The sequence below is a fragment of the Oncorhynchus nerka genome, unplaced genomic scaffold, assembly GCF_034236695.1.
Source record: "Oncorhynchus nerka isolate Pitt River unplaced genomic scaffold, Oner_Uvic_2.0 unplaced_scaffold_1161, whole genome shotgun sequence".
Taxonomy (NCBI): domain Eukaryota; kingdom Metazoa; phylum Chordata; class Actinopteri; order Salmoniformes; family Salmonidae; genus Oncorhynchus; species Oncorhynchus nerka.
The window spans coordinates 17,476-32,115 of NW_027040163.1; the positions used below are offsets into that span (position 1 = coordinate 17,476).

At 37.3% G+C, this 14,640-nt stretch overlaps 8 non-coding genes and 1 pseudogene across 8 annotated transcripts; all 9 read left to right on the forward strand.

Moving 5' to 3' along the window:
• The first annotated feature begins 5,655 nt into the window (after positions 1 to 5,655).
• On the forward strand, positions 5,656 to 5,775 carry LOC135569695 (5S ribosomal RNA; annotated as a pseudogene).
• Positions 5,776 to 11,882: 6,107 nt separating this feature from the next.
• LOC135569419 (5S ribosomal RNA) lies at positions 11,883 to 12,001 on the forward strand. Its single transcript, XR_010463007.1, has one exon. It is a non-coding gene; the product is annotated as a 5S ribosomal RNA (ribosomal RNA).
• Positions 12,002 to 12,243: 242 nt separating this feature from the next.
• Positions 12,244 to 12,362, forward strand: LOC135569430 (5S ribosomal RNA). Its single transcript, XR_010463018.1, has one exon. It is a non-coding gene; the product is annotated as a 5S ribosomal RNA (ribosomal RNA).
• A 242-nt stretch (positions 12,363 to 12,604) lies between these two features.
• On the forward strand, positions 12,605 to 12,723 carry LOC135569441 (5S ribosomal RNA). The gene has a single exon (XR_010463029.1). It is a non-coding gene; the product is annotated as a 5S ribosomal RNA (ribosomal RNA).
• Positions 12,724 to 12,965: 242 nt separating this feature from the next.
• On the forward strand, positions 12,966 to 13,084 carry LOC135569452 (5S ribosomal RNA). The gene has a single exon (XR_010463040.1). It is a non-coding gene; the product is annotated as a 5S ribosomal RNA (ribosomal RNA).
• Positions 13,085 to 13,316: 232 nt separating this feature from the next.
• LOC135569463 (5S ribosomal RNA) lies at positions 13,317 to 13,435 on the forward strand. Its single transcript, XR_010463051.1, has one exon. It is a non-coding gene; the product is annotated as a 5S ribosomal RNA (ribosomal RNA).
• A 239-nt stretch (positions 13,436 to 13,674) lies between these two features.
• LOC135569474 (5S ribosomal RNA) lies at positions 13,675 to 13,793 on the forward strand. Its single transcript, XR_010463062.1, has one exon. It is a non-coding gene; the product is annotated as a 5S ribosomal RNA (ribosomal RNA).
• A 231-nt stretch (positions 13,794 to 14,024) lies between these two features.
• On the forward strand, positions 14,025 to 14,143 carry LOC135569486 (5S ribosomal RNA). The gene has a single exon (XR_010463074.1). It is a non-coding gene; the product is annotated as a 5S ribosomal RNA (ribosomal RNA).
• A 242-nt stretch (positions 14,144 to 14,385) lies between these two features.
• LOC135569497 (5S ribosomal RNA) lies at positions 14,386 to 14,504 on the forward strand. Its single transcript, XR_010463085.1, has one exon. It is a non-coding gene; the product is annotated as a 5S ribosomal RNA (ribosomal RNA).
• Positions 14,505 to 14,640: the final 136 nt, after the last annotated feature.

Consider the following 14,640-nt stretch of genomic DNA (forward strand, 5'->3'; position numbering starts at 1 on the left):
CAGTTTTTTTTCTGCTTGGGGAGAGTTTTTTGGATTTATTTTTACCATGACGGACAACAAGGAAAAGACAAACGGAATGGACAAAGACAACGAAAAGGCGCAACGGAAGAAAAATGAAGATAACGAAGGAATGAAATATGGAAAAGAATACACGGTGGCAATTAAGTTGGAAGGAGAAGACAAAGTGACGACAATGGAACTACTAAGAGCAATTAAGGAGGAGTGTGGAGAGGTGGTGGGATGCCGAATGAAAGGAGAAAAGAAGTACGAAATTACGATGAGAAATGAAAGAGGAAAAGAACGGTTAATGGATGGATTGCGAATAAAGGACACAAGGATTCTGGCGAGAGACATTAATGTGAAGGAATTGGTGGTGTCTTTTATGAATCTCCCAGTATACATTAGAAGATGGTGTGATACTGAGCAAGCTGAGTAGCTGGGGAGTGGCGGCCGTCTCGGAGATAAGGAGGAGAGTTTGGCCAGGAACGGAGGTGGTTGACGGGACACGTTTCTGCAAGGTCAAGTTCACAGAAAAAGTGACATCATTACCTTATTCTACAAGAATTGAGACGTTGGAGGGAGCAGAATATTTCAGGGTCATTCATGACAAACAGGTCAGAGTGTGTCGTATGTGTATCCAACCCGGGCACATAGTTAAAGACTGCCCGGAATTTCAGTGTTTTAAGTGTGGCAATCAAGGACACTATGCGAGAGAATGTGATGGAGAGAAGGAAAGGAATTTTTGTGGTGGATGCAGAAAGAGATTGGCGGAGTGCAACTGTGGAGAGGTTAGGGCTGAAGAGGGAGTCAAACAATATTCGAGGAAGCAGTGGTATTGTCGCAAGAAGGAGAAGAAGATGGAGGAGAGGACGTGGTGGAAGGTGGAGAGACGGAGGAAGGAAGAAGGAAGAAGGACCAGAAGATAAATGAAATTGGGCAGGAGGAGGGGGAGTGGACTGGGGGAAGCACGGGGGACTCACAGGTTTTGGGGGAAAGCACAGCACTAACAAGTAGCTCGGGGGTGAAGAAATGGAGGGGTTATGGAGTTGATGACAATACCAGAGACGGCGATGAGCACAGGGAGCACAACGACTATACCAGAAGTGGAGATGAATACGGGGAGCACAACGGAGGTGGATGCCAAGAGTGGGAGTTGGCTGGATAACATGGATTTGGAGGAGATATCGGACACGGATGATGGGGAAAAGATGGAAAGAACGAGGGAAGGATACAGGAAGAGGAAAGCGGTGGGAAGAGGGGGAGAGAGAGGGTGGAAGAAGAAAGAAACTGGATAACAGGTAGAGGATAATGAAATTATATTTTATTATTTTATTATTTATTAGAATGGTCAATATAATGTCAATAAATGCAAATGGTTTGAGAACAATGGGAAAATTTAATAGAATAGTCCAAATGAAGAATTCAGATATTTTATGTATTCAAGAAACACACTGGGATGATGTTTGTGTTTTAGAAGTAAAAAAAAAATATGGAGGGATTTTATTTATGTAAACAATGGCAGAGGGAATTCAAGTGGGGTTGCAATTTTATTAAGGAAGGATGTAGTAGAAAATGTGAAGAAGATATATAATGATAATAATGGGAGGATTTTAATTTTGGATTTTGAATATATGAATAGGGTTTTTAGGATTATAAATATTTATGCGCCGAATAATGAGATAGAGCGAAGGAATTTATTTTTAGAATTAGGGAAATGGTGCAAGGGTAACTGTATTTTAGTTGGGGATTTTAATGTTAAAATGAATAGATTAGATATGTCAAGGGGAGCTATTTTTAGAAATGACGTATCGAGGGGGGTTTTAAGGAAGATTATGTGTGAAAACAATCTGATTGATATATGGAGAGACGAGAACCCGAACAAGAGAGGGTTTTCTAGAAGGCAGGTGGTTTTAGGGGAGTTAAAACAGACACGGATAGATCTGGTTTTAGTAAATGAAGGGTTAAGGAATTTTATGAAGGATATTAATTATATTTTTACAACTTTTAGTGATCATGCTGGGTTAACATTTTCGGTGGGGTTAGATAAGGAAAGGAAAGGGGGGGGAATATGGTGCATGAATGCAGGGTATCTAGGTGATGAAGAATATGGAATACAGCTTAAATCTTTGATAGAACATGAAATGGAGGATAAGCAAAAAGGGAATGATAAGTGCCAGTGGTGGGAAAATGTAAAGAAAAAAATTAAAGGTTTTAGTATTAGATATGCAAGGAAGAAGAGGAGTAGGATGACAAGAGAAGAACATTTTTTAAGAGAAAAATTGAATGAAGAAATGAGGAAATGTGATATTGATCCTATTTATAATATTGAAAGGTTTTTAGATTTAAAGGCACAATTGAGCAAATGTGAAATAGATAAGTGTAAGGGGGCATCTATTAGAAGTAGGGCAAAGTATGTGTTGGAAGGGGAAAAATGTACGTCTTTTTTTCTTGGTTTAGAGAAAACTAAACAGACAAAATCATATATTAGTGAGATAGAAAATGTAAAGGGTGAAGTGGTAAATGATTATGTTGAGATATTAGAAACCGTACAGAATTTTTATAAGGATTTATTTAAGAAGGGGGAGGTGGATGAGGGGTGTGTAAAGGAGATTTTAGGTAGTGTGGATGTGCAAATTGGTGTTGAGGATAAGCAAAGATGTGATAGGAAGATAACAGTGGATGAAGTGAAAGATGCAATTAAGGGTTTACAAATAAATAAAAGTCCTGGAGAAGATGGACTAATTGCAGAGTTTTATAAAATGTATGAAAGTTTTTTAGCACCGATTTTAATGGAAGTGTATCAATATATGGAAGATAATAATACTGTTTCAGACTCCATGGTGACAGGGCTGATATCGATTTTATATAAAAATAAGGGGAGCAAATTAAAATTGGAGAATTATAGGCCAATTAGTTTATTAAACTCAGATTATAAGATTTTAGCTAAGATATTGGCAAATAGGATGAAGATGGTTTTAAATGATATTATAGCACCTACACAAAATTATAGTGTGCCTGGAAGAGACATAGCTGATACTATTATTACACTTAGAGATGTGATAAATAAAATGAATAGCGATAAGAGAGGGGAATTGTTTTAAGTATAGATTTTAATAAAGCTTTTGACAGGGTGGAACATGATTTTATGTTTAGGGTACTGGAAAAATATGGGTTTGGAAACAGAATAATAGGATGGATAAAATTATTATATAGAAAGGCAAAAAGTAGGGTAAAATGTAATGGGGTTTTAACAGATTCTTTTATTCTTGAGAGATCGGTGAGACAGGGGTGCCCTTTATCAGCATTATTGTATGTTTTATCGGTAGAACCCTTAGCGGCATACCTTAAAAAAGATAATTTTATAAATTGTGTAGAGACTCCGCAAGGAGGTTTTAGTTTAATTCATCAATATGCAGACGATACCACAATAACAGTTAGAGATGAGGGAAGTGTTAAAAGGGTGATGGAGTGTTTTAAAGTATATGAGCAAGCCTCAGGAGCAAAAGTGAATATGGAGAAGTCAGTAATAATGTATGTTGGGAAGATTAATGAGGGGACTTTTCCTTTTAAAATGGTAAATGATTATTTTAAGGTGTTAGGTGTGTTTTTAGGGTGAAGGAACAGGAAGCTAGGGATCTGACATGGAGTGGTGTAATGAATAAAGTTAGAAAGGTGGTAAATATGTGGAGGGGGAGGTCTTTGAAATTAAAAGGGAAAGTAATTGTTGTAAATTCCTTGCTGATGTCAATTTTTATTCATGTCATGAATGTTTTAGACGTACCAGAATGGGTTTTATCGGAAATAAATAAGATTATAGTTGATTTTTATGGGATGGGAAAGGTGCGAAAATTTCTTTTAAAACTTTGATTGCAGGTTATGAGGAGGGGGTTTGAAGTTGGTGGATTTAAATGTGAGGAAAAAAGCAATTAGAGTCAAAATGGTACGTAAATATTTATATGGTGAATTAGATTATGGATGGAAAAGATTTTTAAGGAGTATTTGCAGGAGGTTGGGAGGATGGGGGACAATGGTTTATTGATGTGTATGAAAAAGGAAATGTTAGGTAATATACCTTTGTTTTATAGAGAAGTGTTTGAGGCTTGGGGGAGTTTTTACCAAATATTTATTATGAGTGTACCATTTTAGACAATATTTTAAATCAGCCAATTTTTTAAATCCCAAGATACAGTATAATAATAAGATGTTGTTTTGTAAATATTTTATGAGGGCTGGGATGAGACAGATTGGGGACATTTTATATGAGGTCATTCCGGGGTTCCTTCCATGTCAGGCAATATTTGATAATGTGGATGAAGAAAATGATGAAATAAGTAGAACTACTGTGGAGAACATGTATAAGAGAATATTAGGATGTCTTCCTGGGGAGTGGGGTGTTTTAATAAATAAAGAGGTGGCTACAAGAGCTAAGGGTTTACCGGTTTTATATTATGAAAGTAATGTTATTTCATTTTTCTTATTGCAATCTTTTCAAATTTGAGGAAGAAGTATGATTTGTCAGGTTTGAAAGTTAAAAAGGTTTATGAAAAATGTATTTTAAGAGAGATAAAAACTCCTGCTTCGGAAAAAGTGTGGTCTAGGGTGTTTGCAAATATAGATGTGAAATCAATATGGAAGAATGTAAATGTAAAATATAATTCTATAGAATGTGAAGACAATGATTTTAAATTGAAACATAATAGGATTTTTACGAACGTGGTTTTACATCAAATAAATAGAGATGTTAAAAGGGAATGTGATATTTGTGGTACGGGGTGGAAAATTTTATGCACTTTTTTGTTGAATGTAGTAGATTAGAAGAGTTTCATAAGTTTTTAAAGGGGATTTTAGTACAACATTGGGGAGAAGAGATTGTTGCTGGGGTTGAGTGGAGGAGGTTGTTTCTTTTTGGTTTAACTGGGAAAAGCAAAGTTTTTAATTTTAATTTGATGAATTTTGTTCTTAGTCATGCCAGATACGCTGTAAGACTAAGAAGGAATTTGGGACATTATGAAGGGAAAATTGTGAGTGTGGAGGTTTTATTTAGAAGTATTTTAGAGAAAGATATAGAAGTAATATATAAATATGGTGGATGTAATTTTGAAAAATTGTTTGTGTGGGGGAGCACTTTTATTGAAATTGAGTCGAATGGAAAACTTGGTTTTAATTATTAATTGGTTTTGGTGGATGATTGGGTTTTTAATAGGTTTTCTTTTCTTTTCTTTTTTGATTTTGTAAAAGGATGAATTGTTCATCCTTTCTTATAAATTGATTGAACGTTGGAAATATTATGTGTTTTTTTCATAATAAAAGATAAAAAAAAAAAAGTACGCCTGATCTCGTCTGATCTCGGAAGCTAAGCAGGGTCGGGCCTGGTTAGTACTTGGATGGGAGACCGCCTGGGAATACCAGGTGCTGTAAGCATTTTGTCAACTCTTTGTCCGTTTTTTCCCACAAGGCTGAAATATGTGCCCTCGCTTTGAAATAAGTAAGCAAGGTTAGTTTGTATTTCATCCAACAATCTGTGCTACAAATTATGGCTACAGTATATGCAATTTTGAGTGACACAAAGATTCTTATCTAAATGGTGAAAATGCAACAGCTGTTAATCAGACTCACTTTGACTTTATATAGTGCACCAAGAGATGGTTTCTCGCTGTTAACAGGCCACACTGTCCTGAGTACGCCTGATCTCGTCTGATCTCAGAAGCTAAGCAGGGTCGGGCCTGGTTAGTACTTGGATGGGAGACCGCCTGGGAATACCAGGTGCTGTAAGCATTTTGTCAACTCTTTGTCCGTTTTTTCCCACAAGGCTGAAATATGTGCCCTCGCTTTGAAATAAGTAAGCAAGGTTAGTTTGTATTTCATCCAACAATCTGTGCTACAAATTATGGCTACAGTATATGCAATTTTTCCACATTTTGAGTGACACAAAGATTCTTATCTAAATGGTGAAAATGCAACAGCTGTTAATCAGACTCACTTTGACTTTATATAGTGACTTTATATAGTACGCCAAGAGATAGTTTCTCGCTTACGGCCACACTGTCCTGAGTACGCATTTCGTCTGATTGGAGAAGTGACGACAGGTGCTGAGTGTCTGAGCTGTGAGTGAGTGTTTGCTTGAGAGTGTTTTTTCCCACAAGGCTGAAATATTTTGTTGAAATTAATTGTTTGTTTTTGCAAGATAATTTATTATTTTCAATTTTAGTTGAATAGTATTAAATGGTTTGCAACAGCTGTTCTTCAGACTCCCTTGCACTTTTTAGTGCACCAAGAGAGTTTTTTTAAATTTATTTTTACCATGACGGACAACAAGGAAAAGACAAACGGAATGGACAAAGGTTTTTTGAAAATTATTTTCCCAATAGGAAGAAAAATGAAGATAACGAAGGAATGAAATATGGAAAAGAATACACGGTGGCAATTAAGTTGGAAGAGAAGACAAAGTGACGAGAATGGAACTACTAAGAGCAATTAAGGAGGAGTGTGGAGAGGTGGTGGGATGCCGAATGAAAGGAGAAAAGAAGTACGAAATTACGATGAGAAATGAAAGAGGAAAAGAACGGTTAATGGATGGATTGCGAATAAAGGACACAAGGATTCTGGCGAGAGACATTAATGTGAAGGAATTGGTGGTGTCTTTTATGAATCTCCCAGTATACGTAGAAGATGGTGTGATACTGAGCAAGCTGAGTAGCTGGGGAGTGGCGGCCGTCTCGGAGATAAGGAGGAGAGTTTGGCCAGGAACGGAGGTGGTTGACGGGACACGTTTCTGCAAGGTCAAGTTCACAGAAAAAGTGACATCATTACCTTATTCTACAAGAATTGAGACGTTGGAGGGAGCAGAATATTTCAGGGTCATTCATGACAAACAGGTCAGAGTGTGTCGTATGTGTATCCAACCCGGGCACATAGTTAAAGACTGCCCGGAATTTCAGTGTTTTAAGTGTGGCAATCAAGGACACTATGCGAGAGAATGTGATGGAGAGAAGGAAAGGAATTTTTGTGGTGGATGCAGAAAGAGAATGGCGGAGTGCAACTGTGGAGAGGTTAGCGCTGAAGAGGGGAGTCAAACAATATTCGAGGAAGCAGTGGTATTGTCGCAAGAAGGAGAAGAAGATGGAGGAGAGGACGTGGTGGAAGGTGGACAGACGGAGGAAGGAAGAAGGAAGAAGGACCAGAAGATAAATGAAATTGGGCAGGAGGAGGGGGGGAGTGGACTGGGGGGAAGCACGGGGGACTCACAGGTTTTGGGGGAAAGCACAGCACTAACAAGTAGCTCGGGGGGTGAAGAAATGGAGGGGGTTATGGAGTTGATGACAATACCAGAGACGGCGATGAGCACGGGGAGCACAACGACTATACCAGAAGTGGAGATGAATACGGGGAGCACAACGGAGGTGGATGCCAAGAGTGGGAGTTGGCTGGATAACATGGATTTGGAGGAGATATCGGACACGGAGGATGGGGAAAAGATGGAAAGAACGAGGGAAGGATACAGGAAGAGGAAAGCGGTGGGAAGAGGGGGAGAGAGAGGGTGGAAGAAGAAAGAAACTGGATAACAGGTAGAGGATAATGAAATTATATTTTATTATTTTATTATTTATTAGAATGGTCAATATAATGTCAATAAATGCAAATGGTTTGAGAACAATGGGAAAATTTAATAGAATAGTCCAAATGAAGAATTCAGATATTTTATGTATTCAAGAAACACACTGGGATGATGTTTGTGTTTTAGAAGTAAAAAAAATATGGAGGGATTTTATTTATGTAAACAATGGCAGAGGGAATTCAAGTGGGGTTGCAATTTTATTAAGGAAGGATGTAGTAGAAAATGTGAAGAAGATATATAATGATAATAATGGGAGGATTTTAATTTTGGATTTTGAATATATGAATAGGGTTTTTAGGATTATAAATATTTATGCGCCGAATAATGAGATAGAGCGAAGGAATTTATTTTTAGAATTAGGGAAATGGTGCAAGGGTAACTGTATTTTAGTTGGGGATTTTAATGTTAAAATGAATAGATTAGATATGTCAAGGGGAGCTATTTTAGAAATGACGTATCGAGGGGGTTTTAAGGAAGATTATGTGTGAAAACAATCTGATTGATATATGGAGAGACGAGAACCCGAACAAGAGAGGATTTTCTAGAAGGCAGGTGGTTTTAGGGGAGTTAAAACAGACACGGATAGATCTGGTTTTAGTAAATGAAGGGTTAAGGAATTTTATGAAGGATATTAATTATATTTTTACAACTTTTAGTGATCATGCTGGGTTAACATTTTCGGTGGGGTTAGATAAGGAAAGGAAAGGGGGGGGAATATGGTGCATGAATGCAGGGTATCTAGGTGATGAAGATTATGGAATACAGCTTAAATCTTTGATAGAACATGAAATGGAGGATAAGCAAAAAGGGAATGATAAATGCCAGTGGTGGGAAAATGTAAAGAAAAAAATTAAAGGTTTTAGTATTAGATATGCAAGGAAGAAGAGGAGTAGGATGACAAGAGAAGAACATTTTTAAGAGCAAAATTGAATGAAGAAATGAGGAAATGTGATATTGATCCTATTTATAATATTGAAAGGTTTTTAGATTTAAAGGCACAATTGAGCAAATGTGAAATAGATAAGTGTAAGGGGGCATCTATTAGAAGTAGGGCAAAGTATGTGTTGGAAGGGGAAAAATGTACGTCTTTTTTCTTGGTTTAGAGAAAACTAAACAGACAAAATCATATATTAGTGAGATAGAAAATGTAAAGGGTGAAGTGGTAAATGATTATGTTGAGATATTAGAAACCGTACAGAATTTTTATAAGGATTTATTTAAGAAGGGGGAGGTGGATGAGGGGTGTGTAAAGGAGATTTTAGGTAGTGTGGATGTGCAAATTGGTGTTGAGGATAAGCAAAGATGTGATAGGAAGATAACAGTGGATGAAGTGAAAGATGCAATTAAGGGTTTACAAATAAATAAAAGTCCTGGAGAAGATGGACTAATTGCAGAGTTTTATAAAATGTATGAAAGTTTTTTAGTACCGATTTTAATGGAAGTGTATCAATATATGGAAGATAATAATACTGTTTCAGACTCCATGGTGACAGGGCTGATATCGATTTTATATAAAAATAAGGGGAGCAAATTAAAATTGGAGAATTATAGGCCAATTAGTTTATTAAACTCAGATTATAAGATTTTAGCTAAGATATTGGCAAATAGGATGAAGATGGTTTTAAATGATATTATAGCACCTACACAAAATTATAGTGTGCCTGGAAGAGACATAGCTGATACTATTATTACACTTAGAGATGTGATAAATAAAATGAATAGCGATAAGAGAGGGGGAATTGTTTTAAGTATAGATTTTAATAAAGCTTTTGACAGGGTGGAACATGATTTTATGTTTAGGGTACTGGAAAAATATGGGTTTGGAAACAGAATAATAGGATGGATAAAATTATTATATAGAAAGGCAAAAAGTAGGGTAAAATGTAATGGGGTTTTAACAGATTCTTTTATTCTTGAGAGATCGGTGAGACAGGGGTGCCCTTTATCAGCATTATTGTATGTTTTATCGGTAGAACCCTTAGCGGCATACCTTAAAAAAGATAATTTTATAAATTGTGTAGAGACTCCGCAAGGAGGTTTTAGTTTAATTCATCAATATGCAGACGATACCACAATAACAGTTAGAGATGAGGGAAGTGTTAAAAGGGTGATGGAGTGTTTTAAAGTATATGAGCAAGCCTCAGGAGCAAAAGTGAATATGGAGAAGTCAGTAATAATGTATGTTGGGAAGATTAATGAGGGGACTTTTCCTTTTAAAATGGTAAATGATTATTTTAAGGTGTTAGGTGTGTTTTTAGGGGTGAAGGAACAGGAAGCTAGGGATCTGACATGGAGTGGTGTAATGAATAAAGTTAGAAAGGTGGTAAATATGTGGAGGGGGAGGTCTTTGAAATTAAAAGGGAAAGTAATTGTTGTAAATTCCTTGCTGATGTCAATTTTTATTCATGTCATGAATGTTTTAGACGTACCAGAATGGGTTTTATCGGAAATAAATAAGATTATAGTTGATTTTTTATGGGATGGGAAAGGTGCGAAAATTTCTTTTAAAACTTTGATTGCAGGTTATGAGGAGGGGGGTTTGAAGTTGGTGGATTTAAATGTGAGGAAAAAAGCAATTAGAGTCAAAATGGTACGTAAATATTTATATGGTGAATTAGATTATGGATGGAAAAGATTTTTTAAGGAGTATTTGCAGGAGGTTGGGAGGATGGGGGACAATGGTTTATTGATGTGTATGAAAAAGGAAATGTTAGGTAATATACCTTTGTTTTATAGAGAAGTGTTTGAGGCTTGGGGGGAGTTTTTACCAAATATTTATTATGAGTGTACCATTTTAGACAATATTTTAAATCAGCCAATTTTTTTAAATCCCAAGATACAGTATAATAATAAGATGTTGTTTTGTAAATATTTTATGAGGGCTGGGATGAGACAGATTGGGGACATTTTATATGAGGTCATTCCGGGGTTCCTTCCATGTCAGGCAATATTTGATAATGTGGATGAAGAAAATGATGAAATAAGTAGAACTACTGTGGAGAACATGTATAAGAGAATATTAGGATGTCTTCCTGGGGAGTGGGGTGTTTTAATAAATAAAGAGGTGGCTACAAGAGCTAAGGGTTTACCGGTTTTATATTATGAAAGTAATGGGAAGAAGTATGATTTGTCAGGTTTGAAAGTTAAAAAGGTTTATGAAAAATGTATTTTAAGAGAGATAAAAACTCCTGCTTCGGAAAAAGTGTGGTCTAGGGTGTTTGCAAATATAGATGTGAAATCAATATGGAAGAATGTAAATGTAAAATATAATTCTATAGAATGTGAAGACAATGATTTTAAATTGAAACATAATAGGATTTTTACGAACGTGGTTTTACATCAAATAAATAGAGATGTTAAAAGGGAATGTGATATTTGTGGTACGGGGTGGAAAATTTTATGCACTTTTTTGTTGAATGTAGTAGATTAGAAGAGTTTCATAAGTTTTTAAAGGGGATTTTAGTACAACATTGGGGAGAAGAGATTGTTGCTGGGGTTGAGTGGAGGAGGTTGTTTCTTTTTGGTTTAACTGGGAAAAGCAAAGTTTTTAATTTTAATTTGATGAATTTTGTTCTTAGTCATGCCAGATACGCTGTAAGACTAAGAAGGAATTTGGGACATTATGAAGGGAAAATTGTGAGTGTGGAGGTTTTATTTAGAAGTATTTTAGAGAAAGATATAGAAGTAATATATAAATATGGTGGATGTAATTTTGAAAAATTGTTTGTGTGGGGGAGCACTTTTATTGAAATTGAGTCGAATGGAAAACTTGGTTTTAATTATTAATTGGTTTTGGTGGATGATTGGGTTTTTAATAGGTTTTCTTTTCTTTTCTTTTTTGATTTTGTAAAAGGATGAATTGTTCATCCTTTCTTATAAATTGATTGAACGTTGGAAATATTATGTGTTTTTTTTCATAATAAAAGATAAAAAAAAAAAGTACGCCTGATCTCGTCTGATCTCGGAAGCTAAGCAGGGTCGGGCCTGGTTAGTACTTGGATGGGAGACCGCCTGGGAATACCAGGTGCTGTAAGCATTTTGTCAACTCTTTGTCCGTTTTTTCCCACAAGGCTGAAATATGTGCCCTCGCTTTGAAATAAGTAAGCAAGGTTAGTTTGTATTTCATCCAACAATCTGTGCTACAAATTATGGCTACAGTATATGCAATTTTGAGTGACACAAAGATTCTTATCTAAATGGTGAAAATGCAACAGCTGTTAATCAGACTCACTTTGACTTTATATAGTGCACCAAGAGATAGTTTCTCGCTTACGGCCACACTGTCCTGAGTACGCCTGATCTCGTCTGATCTCAGAAGCTAAGCAGGGTCGGGCCTGGTTAGTACTTGGATGGGAGACCGCCTGGGAATACCAGGTGCTGTAAGCATTTTGTCAACTCTTTGTCCGTTTTTTCCCACAAGGCTGAAATATGTGCCCTCGCTTTGAAATAAGTAAGCAAGGTTAGTTTGTATTTCATCCAACAATCTGTGCTACAAATTATGGCTACAGTATATGCAATTTTTTCCACATTTTGAGTGACACAAAGATTCTTATCTAAATGGTGAAAATGCAACAGCTGTTAATCAGACTCACTTTGACTTTATATAGTGCACCAAGAGATAGTTTCTCGCTTACGGCCACACTGTCCTGAGTACGCCTGATCTCGTCTGATCTCAGAAGCTAAGCAGGGTCGGGCCTGGTTAGTACTTGGATGGGAGACCGCCTGGGAATACCAGGTGCTGTAAGCATTTTGTCAACTCTTTGTCCGTTTTTTCCCACAAGGCTGAAATATGTGCCCTCGCTTTGAAATAAGTAAGCAAGGTTAGTTTGTATTTCATCCAACAATCTGTGCTACAAATTATGGCTACAGTATATGCAATTTTTTCCACATTTTGAGTGACACAAAGATTCTTATCTAAATGGTGAAAATGCAACAGCTGTTAATCAGACTCACTTTGACTTTATATAGTGCACCAAGAGATAGTTTCTCGCTTACGGCCACACTGTCCTGAGTACGCCTGATCTCGTCTGATCTCAGAAGCTAAGCAGGGTCGGGCCTGGTTAGTACTTGGATGGGAGACCGCCTGGGAATACCAGGTGCTGTAAGCATTTTGTCAACTCTTTGTCCGTTTTTTCCCACAAGGCTGAAATATGTGCCCTCGCTTTGAAATAAGTAAGCAAGGTTAGTTTGTATTTCATCCAACAATCTGTGCTACAAATTATGGCTACAGTATATGCAATTTTTTCCACATTTTGAGTGACACAAAGATTCTTATCTAAATGGTGAAAATGCAACAGCTGTTAATCAGACTCACTTTGACTTTATATAGTGCACCAAGAGATAGTTTCTCGCTTACGGCCACACTGTCCTGAGTACGCCTGATCTCGTCTGATCTCAGAAGCTAAGCAGGGTCGGGCCTGGTTAGTACTTGGATGGGAGACCGCCTGGGAATACCAGGTGCTGTAAGCATTTTGTCAACTCTTTGTCCGTTTTTTCCCACAAGGCTGAAATATGTGCCCTCGCTTTGAAATAAGTAAGCAAGGTTAGTTTGTATTTCATCCAACAATCTGTGCTACAAATTATGGCTACAGTATATGCACATTTTGAGTGACACAAAGATTCTTATCTAAATGGTGAAAATGCAACAGCTGTTAATCAGACTCACTTTGACTTTATATAGTGCACCAAGAGATAGTTTCTCGCTTACGGCCACACTGTCCTGAGTACGCCTGATCTCGTCTGATCTCAGAAGCTAAGCAGGGTCGGGCCTGGTTAGTACTTGGATGGGAGACCGCCTGGGAATACCAGGTGCTGTAAGCATTTTGTCAACTCTTTGTCCGTTTTTTCCCACAAGGCTGAAATATGTGCCCTCGCTTTGAAATAAGTAAGCAAGGTTAGTTTGTATTTCATCCAACAATCTGTGCTACAAATTATGGCTACATATGCAATTTTTTCCACATTTTGAGTGACACAAAGATTCTTATCTAAATGGTGAAAATGCAACAGCTGTTAATCAGACTCACTTTGACTTTATATAGTGCACCAAGAGATAGTTTCTCGCTTACGGCCACACTGTCCTGAGTACGCCTGATCTCGTCTGATCTCAGAAGCTAAGCAGGGTCGGGCCTGGTTAGTACTTGGATGGGAGACCGCCTGGGAATACCAGGTGCTGTAAGCATTTTGTCAACTCTTTGTCCGTTTTTTCCCACAAGGCTGAAATATGTGCCCTCGCTTTGAAATAAGTAAGCAAGGTTAGTTTGTATTTCATCCAACAATCTGTGCTACAAATTATGGCTACAGTATATGCAATTTTGAGTGACACAAAGATTCTTATCTAAATGGTGAAAATGCAACAGCTGTTAATCAGACTCACTTTGACTTTATATAGTGCACCAAGAGATAGTTTCTCGCTTACGGCCACACTGTCCTGAGTACGCCTGATCTCGTCTGATCTCAGAAGCTAAGCAGGGTCGGGCCTGGTTAGTACTTGGATGGGAGACCGCCTGGGAATACCAGGTGCTGTAAGCATTTTGTCAACTCTTTGTCCGTTTTTTCCCACAAGGCTGAAATATGTGCCCTCGCTTTGAAATAAGTAAGCAAGGTTAGTTTGTATTTCATCCAACAATCTGTGCTACAAATTATGGCTACAGTATATGCAATTTTTTCCACATTTTGAGTGACACAAAGATTCTTATCTAAATGGTGAAAATGCAACAGCTGTTAATCAGACTCACTTTGACTTTATATAGTGCACCAAGAGATAGTTTCTCGCTTACGGCCACACTGTCCTGAGTACGCCTGATCTCGTCTGATCTCAGAAGCTAAGCAGGGTCGGGCCTGGTTAGTACTTGGATGGGAGACCGCCTGGGAATACCAGGTGCTGTAAGCATTTTGTCAACTCTTTGTCCGTTTTTTCCCACAAGGCTGAAATATGTGCCTCGCTTTGAAATAAGTAAGCAAGGTTAGTTTGTATTTCATCCAACAATCTGTGCTACAAATTATGGCTACAGTATATGCAATTTTGA